Here is a 17,494-nt window from a genome sequence, read left to right as displayed (position 1 = left end):
AAACCTATCTGCTTGGAAGGACCCTAAGGAAGATCAGTCCTGAAGATTCTTCAACCTTTACTGGAGTGACAGGCCCTGAGCTTTGAAGATATCTGTACTTCCATTAACTGAATGGACCCTAAGACCATTCAAAACAAAAATAAGATATACCTTGTTTATCTCATCTCATTCCCTCAGAATCCTTTGTCCACATCTTTCTCCTCAACACACTACAGGCCCGGACCTCATAGTTTATTAGCGCCCTCCACACACACACACACACACACACACACACACACACCCCACACCCGAAAAGCGAGCTGGTTTTAGGTTTAACAGCTCAAGCGTGGCTTTCTGTTTCACTTAATGAAAAATTTAATTTTCTGGCAATCATTGATCTGATGTCAGTCCTTCATTCTACGGGCAATGATTTATGGCCAGATTGTATGATGTGCATTGATCCGAGGCTTTTCATTCTCCTGTACAGCCTTTATTTTCCACTAGTCCCAGAACCAGAGTCAGTGGATTTGCTCTCTGACAGCCAAAGCATCATTTTCAAGTGGCACATGCAGGAGTCAACCGTAACTCGCCTCTGATTTTCACTTGTGCCTAGCCTAGTTGGTACCAGCTTCAAATCCAAGGTGCCCACTTTGGCCAGAAAAAGATAAGGATCCTTTTTCTGCTGATTACAAGGCACCCTGTTTACACCCCGGGAGTGGCCTCCCAAAGCAAGCAGTTGAACCTGTTGACCAATTACCACTTAGAACAGCTAAGTAGTAATTATGTCCAACCAAACTCAGCTCCCTGGTCAGAGGCACTGTCACGACTAAATAACTTTTTCCTAAAGATTTCCACATTCAATTATATAAGGCTCCATTGGGGTGGGGGGGTTAGGGTTAGAATCCAATCAGGTTGCATTCCCACTCAAAATGAAACATGATTCGAGAATGAAACTAAGACTTCTGTAGGGAGGAAATAACTTAGTTTGGGATCGTCTCTTCCTTCAAAATACTGTGCTATTTTAATGGGACAGAATTGGGAGGGATGCAGCTGAGTTTTTCTTTAAATTCTTAACCAACAAAGAGCTCAGAAATGAGAAAATCCTCTAATTTGCCCAGAGATTTTTACTGTATTTATTCCCCATTATTTTACTCAGAATATTTGTAGGCATCCTTTTGACAAATTTAAGAACTTGTGATTTCTCTTCCTTCAAAACAAAACAAGACAATCAGTCTCTCTTCCCATCTCCCAAAAAAAGATTTTTCTTTTGTGGGGGGAAAAAACAACAACACAAAAAACACCTTGATCCTTGAAGGCTTTGCAAATTGTCAGATTTCCTACCTTATTTTGGCAGCTAAAAAGTTAGTGCTTGGTGGGAACACTGGCTCCCAGGAGAAAGGCTGAGAGGGAGACTCTTTACCTATGCATTTTTTTACCTTTTGAATTTTTAAACTTATGCATGTATTACCTATCTAAAAAATGTATAAAACTTAAGTAAGATGGCACATGGCAACTTAGAAGGCTATTCTTTATTCTGCTATTATTCCTCGCCCTGGCTTTGGTGAGAATCCCGAGGTTGCTTTGCTTTGCTTTATTTGTATAAGACCCTTACTTGGCAGAATGAAAAGTTAGCAACTTGATGGCATCCCTCTCCACTCCAAACTTTTTGACTTTTGTCTTCTAACCTAGGTTTAGGGTTTTGACTCTTATTGAATCAGTGCCTTTATTCTCAGTTGCCTCAGATTCTTCATGAAATCAGACTAGCTATGAATACACAAATACCAACACACACCACATACACACACCAAGTCACACTCTCCAATCCTAGTGCTGAAAGATCCCTGGGGAGCTCCTGTTCTCATGCCTTGATGAATGAGGGAGGCAGGCCGGGGAGGGTTCCTACTGGACCTAGACCCAGGTCTCCATAATTCCCAGTCCATGGCCCTTTCCATTAACATTGACAGTGCATTTTAAATCAACACTTTATAAAAGGACTATTGCATACCACTTGGAATAACCCAATAATTGCAAAAGTTATCTCCAAGAGCCAATATTTACTTTCATAGAAAAACTAGAGGCCCGATGCATAAAATCCATGTAAGGGTAGGCCTTTGCAGACCCAGCTACTTGCGCCACTGCCACACCCTCACCCCGCCTGTATCCATTTTGGGCTGGCACTGCCTGCATCTGCCACCACACACACACACACACATACACACCATTCCTCGGTTTCACAGAGCTCCCCGATTGATTGTCCCACTGGCCAGTGGCCTGGGCTTCACTCTGCTGGATTATCATGGGGCAGTGGTGGACCTCCCACCATCACCACCACCACCACCACACGCCAATTGCACCTGCCTTGGCTGGCCTGGTGCCAGTGCGTGTCATAGCATGGTCCTCCAGATAGTCAATTAGCATATTATGCTTTTATTATTATAGATAACATGAGCCCAAATATATGTATCTTATTCTTTAGCAGTGCATTTATATACAGCAACTGGTGTTACTTTGAGGAAAAGAATATTATTGTTGTCAGTTTCTGCTCTGCTGATTCCTTCCTCCCCATCATCAAAAGCTAAAATATACACCACTTAGCACAGCATCCAGGATCCTTCAGATTTCCTCTGTCCAGTCTCGGCCTTCAGCTCCTACTTCCCACCAAATCTAACTGCTTCTGGGTTCCTGAGCATGCCATTTTCTCTTATGTTTTCATGTGTCTGCCCATGCATCTCTTTCCCCCAAACCACTCCTCCCTCCACGTTTCTTCTTAGAGACTCAATGTCACTTCCTTTAGAGACTCAATGTCACTTCCTGGAAATCTCACTGGCCGCACAGATATCATTGGCGGTTCCTTCCTTAAGTTTCCCTCTAGCACTTTGGAGGAGCCTCCTTCAGCATTGATCTCATTGCTGGGTGAATATTTGTGACATTTGTCTCCCTAATAAAACTGCGAATTCTAGAACAGGTGGGCTCTTTTTCATAATTCTCTCCCCCTTTATGCATTGTGCTCAGCATAACATAGGTGGATCCGTTGGTACTCAGCAGGGAGGCCGTCATTTGGGATGTGGGGGGCGGGGGGGGAGGGGGGAGGCAGCCTTCCTGCCCTGGCTGGTGTGGCTCAGTTGGTTGGGTGTCATCCTATGCACTGAAAGGTTGCCAGTCCGATTCCTGATAAGGGCACATGCTCGGTCCCTAGTATAGGACAACCAATCAACGTTTCTCACATTGATGCTTCTCTCTCTCTCTCTCTCTCACCTCCCTCCCTCCCTTCCTCTCTCTCTAAAAAAACAATAAAAATGTTTTTAAAAGAAAGAAAAGAGAAGAAATAAGCCTTCCTGCATGTCCCCCTTTGGATTGTGGTCTAAGTAAAAAATGTTTGCCCTGAGGCTAGTGGCCCAGAAAAAGCTGATTAAAAAAACCTTTTACAGAAACCAGTGCATGGTGGGCCCTGGGTAAGAAAGAGAGCAGGCACACTCTTTACCGCCTCCTTCTCTCCTTTCTATCTAGGCTCATGCCTGGGAGCTAGTGCTCAGTGGAGCATTCGCTCTGCCCTGTGTAAAGGCAGAGCAGCACTCCTGCTAGCCTTCAGCCCTGAGTGGCATGCAGAACGCCTCGTGCCGCGCCTGCATAATAGTTATTACACACCAGAGTGAGCGAGCAGCGACTTCCCAGCCCCGGCGTGATGTAGGCCACCCGTTCATTGTACCACCCGGTCCCTAGTCTCCTGAACTTTACTTAATGACACCAGTTCCTCCAACTGGGAAGGAACAAAAGAAAAAAAAGTAGTCTGACAGCTGAGGTCTATTCCCCACTGGGCCATGTGATGTGAGCACATTTTTTTCCGCTTTCTTCTCATTGCCTCCCCTACAAAATGAGATGTTTACACTAATGGCCTCCCACAGCTCTTCTTGATCTGAAAACTGTGATCTCGTGTCGGAGCGCATTGAGGACCGGGGATCACACACTTAATCGATGTAAGAGATGGCCAATCAATATTTATTGCATTCAGATGATGTGCAGGCTCAGTACCAAGTATATGTGAGGGGCGTAAAAAAGCCTCAGAAATTACCCCTCCTGTCAAAGGGCCAGCCATTCAATCAGAGCGTTCAAACACACAAAGTAAGTCAAATATTATCAGGGCAGACGTACAGAGTGCCAGCTGGCGGGGGGGGAGGGGGGGGGGAGTAGAACTTTGACATGTTAGCAAACCTCACTCATCACAGAGCCAGGAGGGAATGAACTACGGGAGCACTGACAGTAATACATCTTTATGGTGTTCCTAAACCGGTGAATGATCTATGGCTTTCTGTTACACATTTTAAACCCATTTCAGCATCACATTTAAAAAGTGAGAAGAAAAGAAAACGCAATCCTCCAGTATTAACTAACCCTCAAGACTGTAATAAAAATAATGTCATGCCAAAGCCGGTTTGGCTCGATGGATAGAGCTTCGGCCTGCAGATTGGAGGGTCCTGGGTTGGATTCCGGTGAAAGACATGTATATTAGTTGCAGGCACATCTCTCTCCCTTCCTCTCTGTAAAAAAAAAATCAATAAAAATATATATTTAAAATAGTAATAATAATGTCACTAACAGTAACAGTGAGAACTTGCTAAGCGCTGGTCACCAAGCCCATGGAGAGGAGAAGTCTTTACACGATTCTCACTTCTCTCAGGTCCTGAAGGCACAGGACAGCCTGCCTCCTCTCACCCATTTTACGAGGGAGTGTGAGAGCTAAGAGCTGCTTACCGGCAACTCCAACTCCAGGCCAGTCGAGTTTTCATACACCTGGCCAGATTGTGCCTCACAGAAGCACGTGCTGGACCTCACCATCTTGAGATCTCATGGTGCATTTGGAGGAAATGTACCCCGGGTTCTCTGAGTCCATTCTCAGCTCCTTATCTGCAAGGAGGGTGGATTTTTTTTTTCTTTTTCCTTTTTCTCCTATTGAATTATTCTGCTTTGATGGCTGAAATAGCACTTTTTCACAAGAGTGGGCTGTAACTCTGAAACTCTATAAAGAGGATGAAGTGCGCTGATGTGCATGGCACCCTAATTCCTTCTGTTTGTCTGTGAGGCTCCTTCCCCTTCATTATTTCACCGTGTAGAAAGCAAAACGAAAAGAGGAATTCCCTGACAGGTAACTAACCCTGAAAATTAAAATATAACCATCTGATGATTGTGTCAGTCTCCCACTTAGCTTTTAACCAGATGGAGTTAGCAAACTAATTGCCTTGATCCATTCTGCCCGACCACATCATGAGTGACATATTGCTTTGCTAATGCTTTGGGACAGTGATGCAGAGGAGAGTATGCCCTGGTCACATGGTCAGTGCACTCACAGCAAAGGCTAATTTCTAGGCCCATCCATGGCTCTCACTCCCCAGAACATTACAGCCCGCTCCCAGAGGATTGAGAACGCTGCTCCCCGCTCCTCTCACCCCTTCCTCCCATGTGACTGCCCCTCTGGATTTTCAGTTTGGGGAGCAAAATCAAGTTGCCTTTTTCTTTCTTTCTTTCTTTCTTTTCTTTCTTTCTTTCTTTCTTTCTTTCTTTCTTTCTTTCCTTTCTTTCTTTCTTTCTTCTTTCTTTCTTTTTCTTTCTTTCTTTTCTTTCTCCCCTTTCTTTTTTCTTTTTTTCTTTGTTTTTTTTTCTTTCTTTCTTTTTTTTTTTTTTTTTTTTTTTTTTCGTTCAAAATCAAGTTTTCCTTGTCTTTTCTTCTTTTCTTTCTTTCTTTCTTTTCTCTTCTTCTCTTTTCTTTCTTTCTTCTTTCTTTCTTTCTTCCTTTTTTCTCTTCTTTTTTCTCTTTTCTCTCTTTCTTTTCGTTCTTCTTTCTCTTTCTTTCTTTCTTTCTTCTTTTCTTCTTTCTTTTTCTTTCTTTTCTTTTCTTTCTTTCTTCTCTTTTCTTCTTCTTTTCTTCTTTCTTTCTTTCTTTTCTTTCTTTCTTTCTTTCTTTTTTCTTCTTTCTTTCTTTTTCTTTCTTTCTTTCTCCTGAAGTGGCACCTAGCCGCCATGTCACTGTGGCCCCCCCTCCTGTCTTAAACTCCAGAAGAGAATGGCCTATGAATCTGGCAATCTCGCTGTGAACGCTGTTCCTTCCTTGTCCTCACAGCCCATAGCCACACTAGTGAGCGTGTAATGCTGTTTCGTATGCTTGCTTGCGCTTCGTTTTATTTTAATGCCCCACAAATCCCGGGCTCGGGGTGGCAGTTGGGTCATGGGGTGGGAGTAGGACTGGCAATTATGGAATTGTTTGAACTCGGACATCTGGGAACCTCTGCGCCAGCCGGAGCATGGTGAGGGGAGGAGCTCACTCAGACCCAGCAGGTCACACCAGGAGGTATTTATGGAACACCGTGCGCTATCTATGGCAGATCTTCCAGCCACAGGCCAGCCAGAGCGGAAGCAGCATCCTGAGGCAGGTTCTGCCACTTTTCCTAAAAAGGAGACAAAGTCTAGCAAAATCTAATATCTAGAGTTTGAGAGATAGAGGGCTGGTTTCAGGCTTCCTTCAGTGATTCAACGGCGTGTCCCAAAGTTCCTTGAGATGGAGGGATAAAGGAGAGACAATAAAGCCCCATGTAAGCCAGGGTATTTCCAGAAAAAGGCATTAAAAGCCATCATGCCACGCTCTTCAGCTGTCAGTGTGAGCACGTTGGTCTTGGCTGCCTCCTCACTGCACAGAGAAGATCTGAGATGAAGCCGATAGGGTTAATAGCTGTGAGCAAACAGGACACTCCCCCCCTTCTTTCTCTCTTTTTTCTCTGACTCACACACAGATGTGATGTGAAATAGATAGTATCTGGATTAGAGTAGAAATGAGGAAGCCAGAATCAGAGAACCAAAATAAACGGAACACCAACCCACCCTCCAGCCCAGCCCCTTCATTTGGCGATGGAGGTCTGGCTTTAATTAATCTTATTCCCCAAATTTGGGATCTCCATGGGGCTCCCCCACACAGCAGCTGTGCCCCCATCGCATACCAACGCCATTGGATTTCACCCTGCTTCTTCATGTGGCCACTGGGATTCTGGTCCACACTTGAACCTCAGCAACTTTGGTTAAATGTTTGACAACCTGACACTCCCTCTTCCTGAGGCAAAGACCCTGCCCCTGCACCCTAACCGCTGCTTCACCCAGCCCGCTGCCCCCCATCTCCAGGTGTCTCTACTGCCCAGATGTCTGCCCTGAGCTCTTCACTCCTGGACCACACTAGCCCTGGCCGGATCACCTTCTGGATGTGCTGGCCAGCCCTCCCCCGCCTCCCTCCCTTCTCCCTGGCAGCCCTCCTTTGAAGCCCGAGTTATCATTCTTTTTCTATCAGCATCTACCCTGTCGCAGACCCTGTGCAAGGCACTGGAGCCGCGATCCTGAATGAGGCAGCACTCTGCCCCCAAGGAGCAGTCTAGCGAAGACCCAGCAAATCAATTAGCACAAAGATTGCTGTGGCCAAGGGGTGGACCCTGACCCAGTCTCCTTTCTCCACTCACTTCTGTGATGGCCTTCAATTCTCTCATATATCCTGGGCAGGCTGTTTTCACAAGAAGCAACCAGTTTGGTTCAGTTGACTTGTTTAAAATAGGTAGTAATTCCTTTTTTCGTGAGCAAAATGGAGTGGTTGCATATTAGCCAGAAATTATGATTTCAAAATCACTGCTGGCCAACCTCCCAGAAGCCTGATGCGCGTTACTGACAGAGGACTGGCTGAAGGTCTTGCAGATCAGCTGGTCCACTTTACGGAGCCCTCCGGAGGTCCCCAAGGTCCACCCATCAGGCCCTCTGAGGGCCTCCATCAGACCTCTGATTTTAGGGGTTCGGTGGAACTCTGAGGCCTCCACAAACACATTTTGCTCTAGACAGCCTAAAATTTCACAGAAGGGTAAGGTGACCAGATGTCCCGCTTTTGGCGGGGACAATCTAATTTTTAACAATTTGTCTCGCGTCCCGCGGCATTTTTAAAAAGTCCCAATTTTTGGAAAGAATCTTTTAAATCTTTTGCACTTTTTTAAAATGCCACGGGACACGGGACAAATTGTTAAAAATCGGGACTGTCCCGCCAAAAGCGGGAGGTCTGGTCAAAGGGGTTAGGTCAATGGTCAACAAACTGCGGCTCTGTTGACTAATGAGTTTGCCAACCACTGAGATAGGGCTTAATCACAAGAACAACAGCCTGTAGTTATTGGAATCTAAGAGTCTAGGTCAGTGGTCGGCAAACTCATTAGTCAACAGAGCGGCAAACCAGCTAGCAAGATGCAGTTTGCCGACCACTGGGTTAGGTATTACCATATCCTGAAAATACCTTCTTCTTTTGAATTCTTCCACACCACTTTCTCCCTAGTTCCTTTTTTATCTATCTCTTTGGCTATTTTTTTAGTCCCTTGTGAAGGTGATTTTGTTGTTTCATCCTAAACTGAACTTACCATCTTCTCACATCGAACGTGCATACGGTACATCTTTCTCTAGGTTAGCTCATCTTTTATGTGCTTCCTCATTCAGGAAACCTTCCTGGCCTGACTCTACCTCTGTCCCCTCCAACTATGGGCTTGCGTCTGCTATGCACTGCCAGCGCACACTGGACTATTCACTTTATCATGATTGTCACACACGTGAAAGGAATCAAATTGCTCCTTCTGAAAAATGAACTTTCTGAAAAGTGAACGGAGAGGTGCTCTGAGAAGCACACTGTTGTGTGCTATGTAAAGCTGTTGTTGAGGATGTTGCTCATCATTTTTCTGGAGCCTTCTGCAGGCTTCTTCCTGCTCTTCAATGTAGCCAACAGTTGTACTTCTCCAAATAGGATTGTTTTTAGCTTAGACACATTTCCAATTGTGTGAGAATTATGTAACCCTCGCTATATTGGCTGCTAGAAACAGGAAAGCTAAATTGAGCCCCACTCTTTATGGGATGAATGTGATGAATTTGTCTCATCTCTGTTTTCCATTTCATATATACTTACTTTCAAATTACAATTTCAGGTTAGCTTGCTATATGTTCTTGTTGCACAATTTTTTGCGGATTTAAGTCTTTTTTTGGAATAAGTTTAGGCATAATCAATCAAATAACATAGGAAGTGATAAAGGAGTACAAAGTCAATCAGAAAAACATCGCATCTAAATGGGGGAGGGGTTATCAGTCCCTTTAATCTGGGAGTCACTGAAACCCCCAATGGGCTTAAAAGACAACAACAGCAACAAAATATTATTTTAAATCTGAAAAGTTCAGCGGTAGCTTGTTTTTAAGTAGGCTTTGGTCCAGGGTCTCAGAGAAAACCCAAAAGGGTAGAGACTTTGGTTTACTGTTGAATTTCCAACAAAGAGACACGTAAGTGCTCAATAAATATTACTTGAATTTACGGTTGCAGGATTTCCAAAAGTTCCTACAAAACCCCGGGCCCAGACCTGGATCATATGCCCACCCCCAAAACTAATCTTTTCATCAGTGGGATCCAGAGCTCTAATTTCCCAGGATTGGGTCCCATGATCCTTAACAGCAGATCAGGGATGCGTCTCCAAGGAAACTGCTGACAGTGGGGGGAAGGTGGTTCCCCCAAAGGAAATCTGGGGCATTGCAAAGAAGAAGAAACAGATGCTGGTCAGACAAAACAACAAATAAGCACGTCCATGGACAATCAAGGGGGCGATGCTTCATTTGAATGATAAAGGGTACGTGGGCGCTGGTTAAGCAGTTATCAGTGGGTAACATTCTAGGTATGTTCAAAGCACCCAGGGATAGATGAGCTTGATGCTTTTGAATAACTATAAATAATTTATATGGTTAGAGCAAACAAGGGTGGGGAAATAATAAATGAGAGATAGGCAGAATGCAAATGAGGCATCTTTTAGGCCAATCTGAGGAGGGTGCACCAGAGCCAGAGAGCCCTGGAAAGCCTATGTGGGATTTCCCGTAAGGGAACATGCCTTACAGCTAAGACTAAGCAGGTCATAACAAGGTCAAGACTGATTCACCCTGGAAACACTGAGTGGGGCTGAGTCTGCACGTCGGGAAAGGAGTCCCAGATGTGAGCAAAATAAGGAAACTGGGACAAAGCAAAGCCCAGGAATCCAACAGACCTGGGACTCAAACAAGGCTGCCACACCATCAGGTTCCTGCTTTTTTTTAAGTCCCAATCTTGTGACCTAAACTGCTGTAGACTCTTCATCTTCATGTGAAAGTACTCTTCAGTAGCCAAGAGGCATTCATAACATGATTTGGTTGGGTGTAGATTCATTTGCTGGGGTTGCAATAACAAACCACAGACTGAATGCCTTAAACAGAAATGTATTGTCTCACAGTTCTGGAGGTTAGAAGTCTGAGGTGAAGGTGTCAGCAGGGATGGTTCTTGTGGAGGACTATACGGAAGAGTCTGTTCCACATAGCTCGCCTACCTTCTGATGGTTCCTTGGCTCATGGACACATCACCCTGATCTCTATCATCTTCTTCACATGATGTTGCCTATCTATTTCCAAATATCTTCTTTTTTTTTTTTTTCTTTGCTTGTTTGTTGTTGTTTGTTAATCCTCTCCGGAGGATATTTTTCCACTGATTTTTAGAGAGAGTGAAAGGGAGGGAGAGAGACAGTGAGAGAGAACATCGATGAAAGAGAGACACATTGCATGCACCCCAACCAGGTCCAGGGATTAGGCTTGCAATTGAGGTACGTGCCCTTGACCAGAATCAACCCGCAGGTCAACACTCTATCCACTGAGCCAAACCTGTAGGGCCAAATCTCTTCCTTTTATAATGATTCCAAGTCAGGCCGGATTAAGATTTGTAACTCAGCCGAAACCGGTTTGGCTCAGTGGTAGAGCATCGGTCTGCAGACTGAAAGGTCCCAGGTTCGAATCCAGTCAAGGGCATGTACATTGGTTGTGGGCACATCCGGTAGGGGATGTGCAGGAGGCAGCTGGTCGATGTTTCTCTCTCATCAACGTTTCTGGCTATCTCTCTCCCTTCCTCTCTGTAAAAAATTAATAAAATATTTTTTAAAAGATTTGTAACCTGATTACCTCTCTAAAGGGCCTATCTCTAAATAAGGTTAAATTCTGAGATACTAAAAGAGAATATTTCAAGAGATGAAGACAATATATACCATATTTTTCGGACCATAAGACGCACTTTTTTCCCCCCAGAAGTGGGGGGAAAAAGTCCCTGCATCTTATGGTCCAAATATAGCCTACACATATACTTTTAAAAAAAAGTTTTTTTACTTGCCCGGCTCTGTGTGGTCTCTGTGTGCTTGCCGGGCTCTAAAATGGTTCTAAATGCTGCTGTTTACTTTACAGGGTTGATTACATGTGTTTATGACTGTGATGTTGGGTTTTAATGCACATAAAATATTTTAGGACACTATTTGTTTCAGAATCTTTTTTTCTTCATTTCCCTTCTCTAAAAACTGGTGCGTCTTATGGTCCGGAGCGTCTTATGGTCTGAAAAATACAGTATATATTACATCATATATAATAAAAGCCTAATATGCAAATCAACCAAAAAGCGGAACGACCAGTCGCTATGACATGCACTAACCACCAGTGAGCAGATGCTCAATGCAGGAGCTGCCCCCAGCTCTCATGGCCCAGACCAGCCAAGGGAGGTGCCAGTGGGCCTCCCCCCTACCCAGTTGCTCCACGGGTCCCCCCACAGACTGACCCTAGTCATCAGCCAGGCATAGGGATCCTACCCATGCATGAATTTTTTACCCTGGGCCTCTAGTTTGTTATAAAAGCTTTAAAAGAAAAGTAGACATTACCTAAGTGAATCAATACTATATAATAAAGATGTAACATGCAAATTGACCTCACATCCTTGAACAAGATGGCCACCCCCATGTGGTCATAAGATGGCTACCACAAGATGGCCAGCAGGGGAGGGCAGTTGGGGGCAACCGGGCCTGCAGGGGAAGGTAGTTGGGGGTGATCGGGCTGGCAGGGGAGCAGTTATGCTTTGATCAGGCTGGCAGGAGAGTGGTTAGGGGGTGATCAGGCTCGCATGCAGAAGCAGTTAGGGGCGATCAGGCAGACAGGCAGGCAGGTGAATGGTTGTGAATCAGCAGTCCCAGATTGTGAGAAGAACGTCTGACTGCCCACAGGGATCAGGCCTAAGCTGGCAGTTGGACATCCTCCAAGGGATCCCAGATTGGAAATGGTGAAGACTGGGCTGAGGGATACCCTTCCTGCCCTCCCCCCACCCCCACCCCTTATACCAGGCCTCTAGTTTATTTATAAAAGTTATGGTACTATGTTGGTTTGTAAAGATAAAGAAAATACCATTAATATGAAAAACTCAGAAGTCTACAATGAAGAATGTTTTTTCAAATTAAATTTTTAAGTTATTCTTTCTAACTTGTAGGATTTTGCATGGAGGCAAGTACAGAGAGGGATGGTTGTGAGAAGATGTCTTATAAATTGGCATTATATAAACTTTCCACCTACCAAGTCCTTTCTGCACACCTAGCATTCAATCCTTCCCACAGTTCTCTGAAACAGTTCACTCACAAAGGAAGAAATTAAGCATCTCCTAGAGGTTAGCTAGATTGTTCTAGGCTAACTGGATAAGCAGTGGGGCTGAGATTTGATTCAGATTTCTCTGGTTGCAAATCATCATGTACGATCAAACATAATTTTACGAGGGTCCTGGCTGAAGACCAAGGGCCACATTTGCATTGAAAAGGTAAGATGCTGCCCCCCAGTACACTTGTTCAAAGAAATGATAAGCCTCGTGTGGGAACAACTGTATATGCCTTAGACCCAGAATGCCTGACATGTTTGCTCCAGGTATAGCAGAAACTCAATAAACACAACCCTTGTGAAAGTCACCACAGAGCTATTGCCTCTGATACCAGTCTTATCACAAGAAAGTAGCACTTTCCACCATTAATAGAGAGACCCAAATGCAAGAATATATCCTCCTCACGAGCTTCTCCATAGCTAACTCCTCCTGCCACTAATGCCTACTGGCCCACAGAAGAGGGCTTTCTTATGAGGATGTGGCTGTAGGAATTGAATGGTGCCATCTTCCACTCCATTCTCCACTGATTCCAGTCCACTACCATGCAGTTGGTTGGGAAACTGCTTTCATTTGAAAGTCCTGATTGAGAAAAACATATAGGCACCCAAAGATGCTCACAAGGAGAGTGAACATTTTCCCCTTGAAAATACTGCTGTTCACTACTTCCATGGGTGGTATAAATAATTTTGTCAGTCAGGGGCAGTTCTGGAGTTTAGATAAAAGCTAAAAATGTATAGCTTAACGGAAGCATCTGTTAAGTCTGGCAAGGTAGACATAACTTGAAATGCAAACTCCAATAAAATGCTGAAGAGCAAGACAGCTTAGGTTGCTTTGCCCTGATTCCCATCAGTCACAAACACACACTGAGGGAGTGGGGTTATTTCAAAAAGCAACAGCTTTGTTTCCTGAGTTATCTGTGCTCACAGATAAGGAATGCAGACCGAGTATCTGGAGGGGAGAAAGTTTCTACAGTGCAGGAGAGATCTGAGTCAGAGGCCAATCATTTCCCTGGTTTTGTACCCTCTGCTCCTCCTTTTGCCTTTCGATGTCATTTCCTTACTGCTTCTTCTTCTGCTCCATTTTTGCTGAGAATTCCCTTGTTTCACTCCCAATGAAAATCAAGATTTGAAGGGGGGGGAAAATCTGAAGTCGGCAGTTTTTATTTTCCTTAGAGGAATTAAAAAATTGAATGAATCAACAACACTTTCCCCATTACACTGCGCCCACATACAGTACATTACACCCATCCTCATCTCCCTGGAAGATAAAACAGTACCCTAGAGGGTGTAAACGGTGGAGAGGTCAAGAAGCTTTGCAGAGACACTGCCAAGTTGGGGTTAGTAGCTGCCCTGTGGTCTGCAACCTGAGAGGGGAAAGGGGGTGGAGGGGTGGGGGAGACAGAGGAATGGGTAAAGAGGGGAGAATAGTACCTACACAGTGTGAGACACCACTGCAAAGACTAAGAGGTTCTAAGGTGGCATCAATGTCAAGGCAAAACTTTGAAACTGGCTGAGTTCTAGTTGATTCTGGGTGAGTGTGCTTGAGAGAGCCCAGCTCTGGGAATTGGGCAGACTGAAAACACGGAGAGTAGCTTGGCCAATGAAAAATGATGATCTTCGTCAATTAATATTGTAGTTTAACCACCACTTGCAGTGCACCGTGCTGACTTGGGCCTGGCCCCTGTCTGTTGTTGGGGTGGCTGAGGGTTCGGAGCGCACTCACTCCTCACACTTGGGGACTTTCGTGGAGATGAACAACAGGGCCATCGAGGACGGGAAGGAAACGGACTAGAGGCTGAAAAATATTCAGTTTTTTGCTACGAAGCAAGTGACAGCCCAGCCTGTGGAATTCCACAGATAGAGGATGGGTCTCCGATGAGTCCAGGCGCACAGGAAGGAATCTAGTTTAATTAACTACCTACCCCCCCCCCCACACACACACACACACACACACACACACACACACACACACACACACACACACCTAATGGAAAAGAAACCCCAATAGGCAACCCCCAACCCGTTTGATCGGAGGACACTGGAGTGTGTCCTTTTTCTCCCTTCACGTCTTTCAATCCATGGGGTGGGGGGTAGGGGGGCATAAATCGGGGGCGGGGCAGAGGAAACGAAGCCACTGCCCTTGGCACCCGGGCGCAGCCGGGTGAACTTCTAGCGGATCGCCGGCCCCCTGCTCAGTGCAGCCGCTGAGCGCAGAGCCAGTCCTGCCTCGCCTCCAGGAGCCGGGAGACCACCTCGCCTGTGGGCCAGAACCCGGCTGCGCAGGGGGCGCGCCGAGGGCCCGGATCCCGGGCGGTGTCCGCGCTCCGCGTTTTCGCGCGCGCCGGGCCGGGCTGGCGGCCGGGGGAGGGCGGGGCGCGGCGGCGCGGGCGCGGGGCTGAGCCGGGAGCACTCGCCGCCGGCAGCCTGCGCCGCGCACTCCTGCGGCCCCGCAGCCCGACAGACAGCGCGCCTCGGACCCGCCCGCCCGCGCCCCCCGCGCCCGTGTCCCCGAGGGGCGCCGCGGCCGGCACGGCGACGGCCCGGGCTCTGGATGGTCCGCGCGCCGCCCGCCCTCGCCCACCCCTGACGCCGAGGACCGCAGCCCCGCAGCCCGAGCCCCGCAGCCCGAGCGCGGCGCCGAGGAGGACCGTCCCGCCGAGCTCCCCGTCCTCCGCGCGGGGTGAGTCGCAGCCCCGCTCGGGTGGGCTCTGCAGATGGGGTCGCGGGCGCAGCGTGGGGAGCGAGCCCTGTAGGCGGAAGGCCGGGCACCCTGGGTGTCACTGCGGGGGTCTGTGACCCCGAGCCTGGGTCTGTGTGGCCGAACATCGGGGAGAAGGTCACAGTCGGGTTGTGGGGGGCTGTGTAGATGGGAGAGCAGCTCCGGGGCTGCAGCGCCGAGCGGGCTGCGGAGAGGTTCTGCATCCTCTCCATCCGCTCCTGCCTGGAAGCCCGAGCCGCGGCCCCGGAGTTGGGGCGCTGCTGGCGCAGGGAGGCCAGGGTGCGCTGGCCGATGCCCGCCGCTGAGGATCGCCTGTCACCTACCGGCGTCGGGAGGGAGGGAGGGCGCCCGTTCCCTCTGGAGGCTCGGGGTTGGGGGGTTGAGGGGTTAGGGGGTTGCGGGGGGGGGGGGACCGACCGCTTTTTGGCAGGGGTGCCTCCGCTCTCCGCCCGGCGAGGAGGCTTCTCTGGACGCAGCACGTACTTGAGAGAGAAGGGGGAGCGTCTCCCTCGCTCCAGGCAGAAAAAGTTAAAGAAAACTGGGCATGTTAATGATTAGCAGGACCGGGACTCAGGATGCAGCAGAGAGCTGTTAAATTTTCATTGCCCTCTGAGAAGAACGAGCGAGCGGCAGCGCCGTGTTATTTTGGGACCCGGGGGAAATTGTCCACAGATTGTCTTCTGGAGGCTGGAGAGCGAGGTGGGGGTGCAGGGGGGAGGGGGCGCGGGGGGGGGGGGGGGGGGGGGTCGCTGGCACCGCACGGAGTTCCAGTGTGCCCAGGGAGGATGCAGAGCCACCAGCCAAGCACGTTTGCTTTTGCTGATGTGAGAGAGCGGCCGGGAGGCCGGCCCGCAGCCATGGACGAGGTGAAGGAAGAACACGCCATGGGAACCTGCATCCAGAGGACACCTCCCTCGCCTCTCCGGAGGAGTTCAGAGGCGTCAGGGCCGTAAAAAAGCCTGTGTACCCACATGTATATATGTGGGGCTTTTAGGATGAACTTTATGAAGGACAAATTATACTTTAATGAAATTGTCTCTCTGTGCATGCCGGGCAGTTTGGTCTACCTACTCATGTTAATCAGTACCTCGGAAGGCTGTGTCTGCAGTTGATGTTATGTAATTGATGGGCTTCAGCATCAGATACGTTTTAATGCACTTTGGGGAGTGAAAGGAACTTCCCTCTGCCCCATCAGCGGGCCCAAGGTGTAGCCGGGTGTGGGGTTGGCTGCCTGTTTGCCCTGATCGGCTCCAGATGTGTGAGCTCAGCTGTTGCCTGTCACTTAGGTGACAACTGGCCTTTTCCCACTAAGCCTCCGCTGCCTCCATTATCCTCCGGGAAGTGTCAGTGCTCAGCCGCCTTCTGTTATCCAGAGTGGACGCCAGCCCCTTGGGAGGCGGCTCAGCCTTGTTTGACCATCCCCAACAATATGCCTGTTTTCAGACTCTAGGAAAGGAAAAAAAAAAAAGAAAGAAAGAAAAAAAAAAAAGAATTCCAGTGACAGCAAGATAGATACATTTTGAATTAAGCACCCAACTTAATCCCAAGATTTCTGCTTTAATCAAGACAGCTCTGGAAGGATGATGCAATATTTGTCAAGCCTTTTTCTCTGGAACAATATTTACTCCCACCAGGGGATTTTAAACTTAAACAGCAGCCATTTATCTTGCTGTCTGGTGGGGTCCGGTTCAGTTGGCCTCCAGCGTGGTCCTAGCTTAGGTGGCTGGGCTGGGCCTGGGACAAGAAATCTGTCATTGTAGCCCAGCTGGAGCCTGGAGAAAGCAAAATACAGCACCTGCTGGTACCAGAGGGTTTTTAAATGCCATCAACTGGTGAGTCAGGAAACACAGAAGGAGATATTTTACAAGCTCTTCCAGAAATGTTTATACAAAGGATTTAAAGGTTAACAATGCATGTGCTCTACATATTAAAACTAAAAGGTGCTAGAAAATAAATGCACATTTCCCACAGCTAAGAGATAAGCACACTTGATGATGAACTTGAAAAAAAATCTCTGCTTTAATACATCATGGCTAACAGTAGTGACTCATTCTTGTGAATAAGCCCAGGGAGACAGGGAGAGAGGGAAGGCATGGAGGAAGGGAGGAAGGGAGGGAGGGAGGACAGAAGGGTGGGGGGAGGAAAAATTGGATGGTACATAGAGGTAGCCATGTTGATGTGAGCCAATGGTTTTCCTTCCTTAATTTGGTACCAATTGGTCACTTATCACTCTGTGAGGCTGTTGGTTCCTAGGTTTTTAAAAGAAAAGTGATATATTTTACTAAAGTAGCA

General features: G+C 47.3%; 1 protein-coding gene across 2 annotated transcripts in view; it reads left to right on the top strand.

The window, feature by feature from the left end:
* Positions 1–14,735: 14,735 nt before the first annotated feature.
* PRICKLE1 (prickle planar cell polarity protein 1) overlaps positions 14,736–17,494 on the top strand; it is a 106,362-nt gene continuing 103,603 nt past the window's right edge. For both annotated transcript variants that reach the window (XM_045587929.1, XM_036455616.2), the window contains exon 1: positions 14,736–15,163. The gene's annotated coding sequence lies outside the window, so the exon portion shown is untranslated. The remainder of the gene's footprint in view (positions 15,164–17,494) is intronic.

Source organism: Pipistrellus kuhlii, unplaced genomic scaffold (assembly GCF_014108245.1).
Source record: "Pipistrellus kuhlii isolate mPipKuh1 unplaced genomic scaffold, mPipKuh1.p scaffold_m20_p_3, whole genome shotgun sequence".
Lineage (NCBI taxonomy): Eukaryota > Metazoa > Chordata > Mammalia > Chiroptera > Vespertilionidae > Pipistrellus > Pipistrellus kuhlii.
Note: the sequence above shows the minus strand (reverse complement) of the source record. Positions and strands in the feature narration are given on the sequence as shown.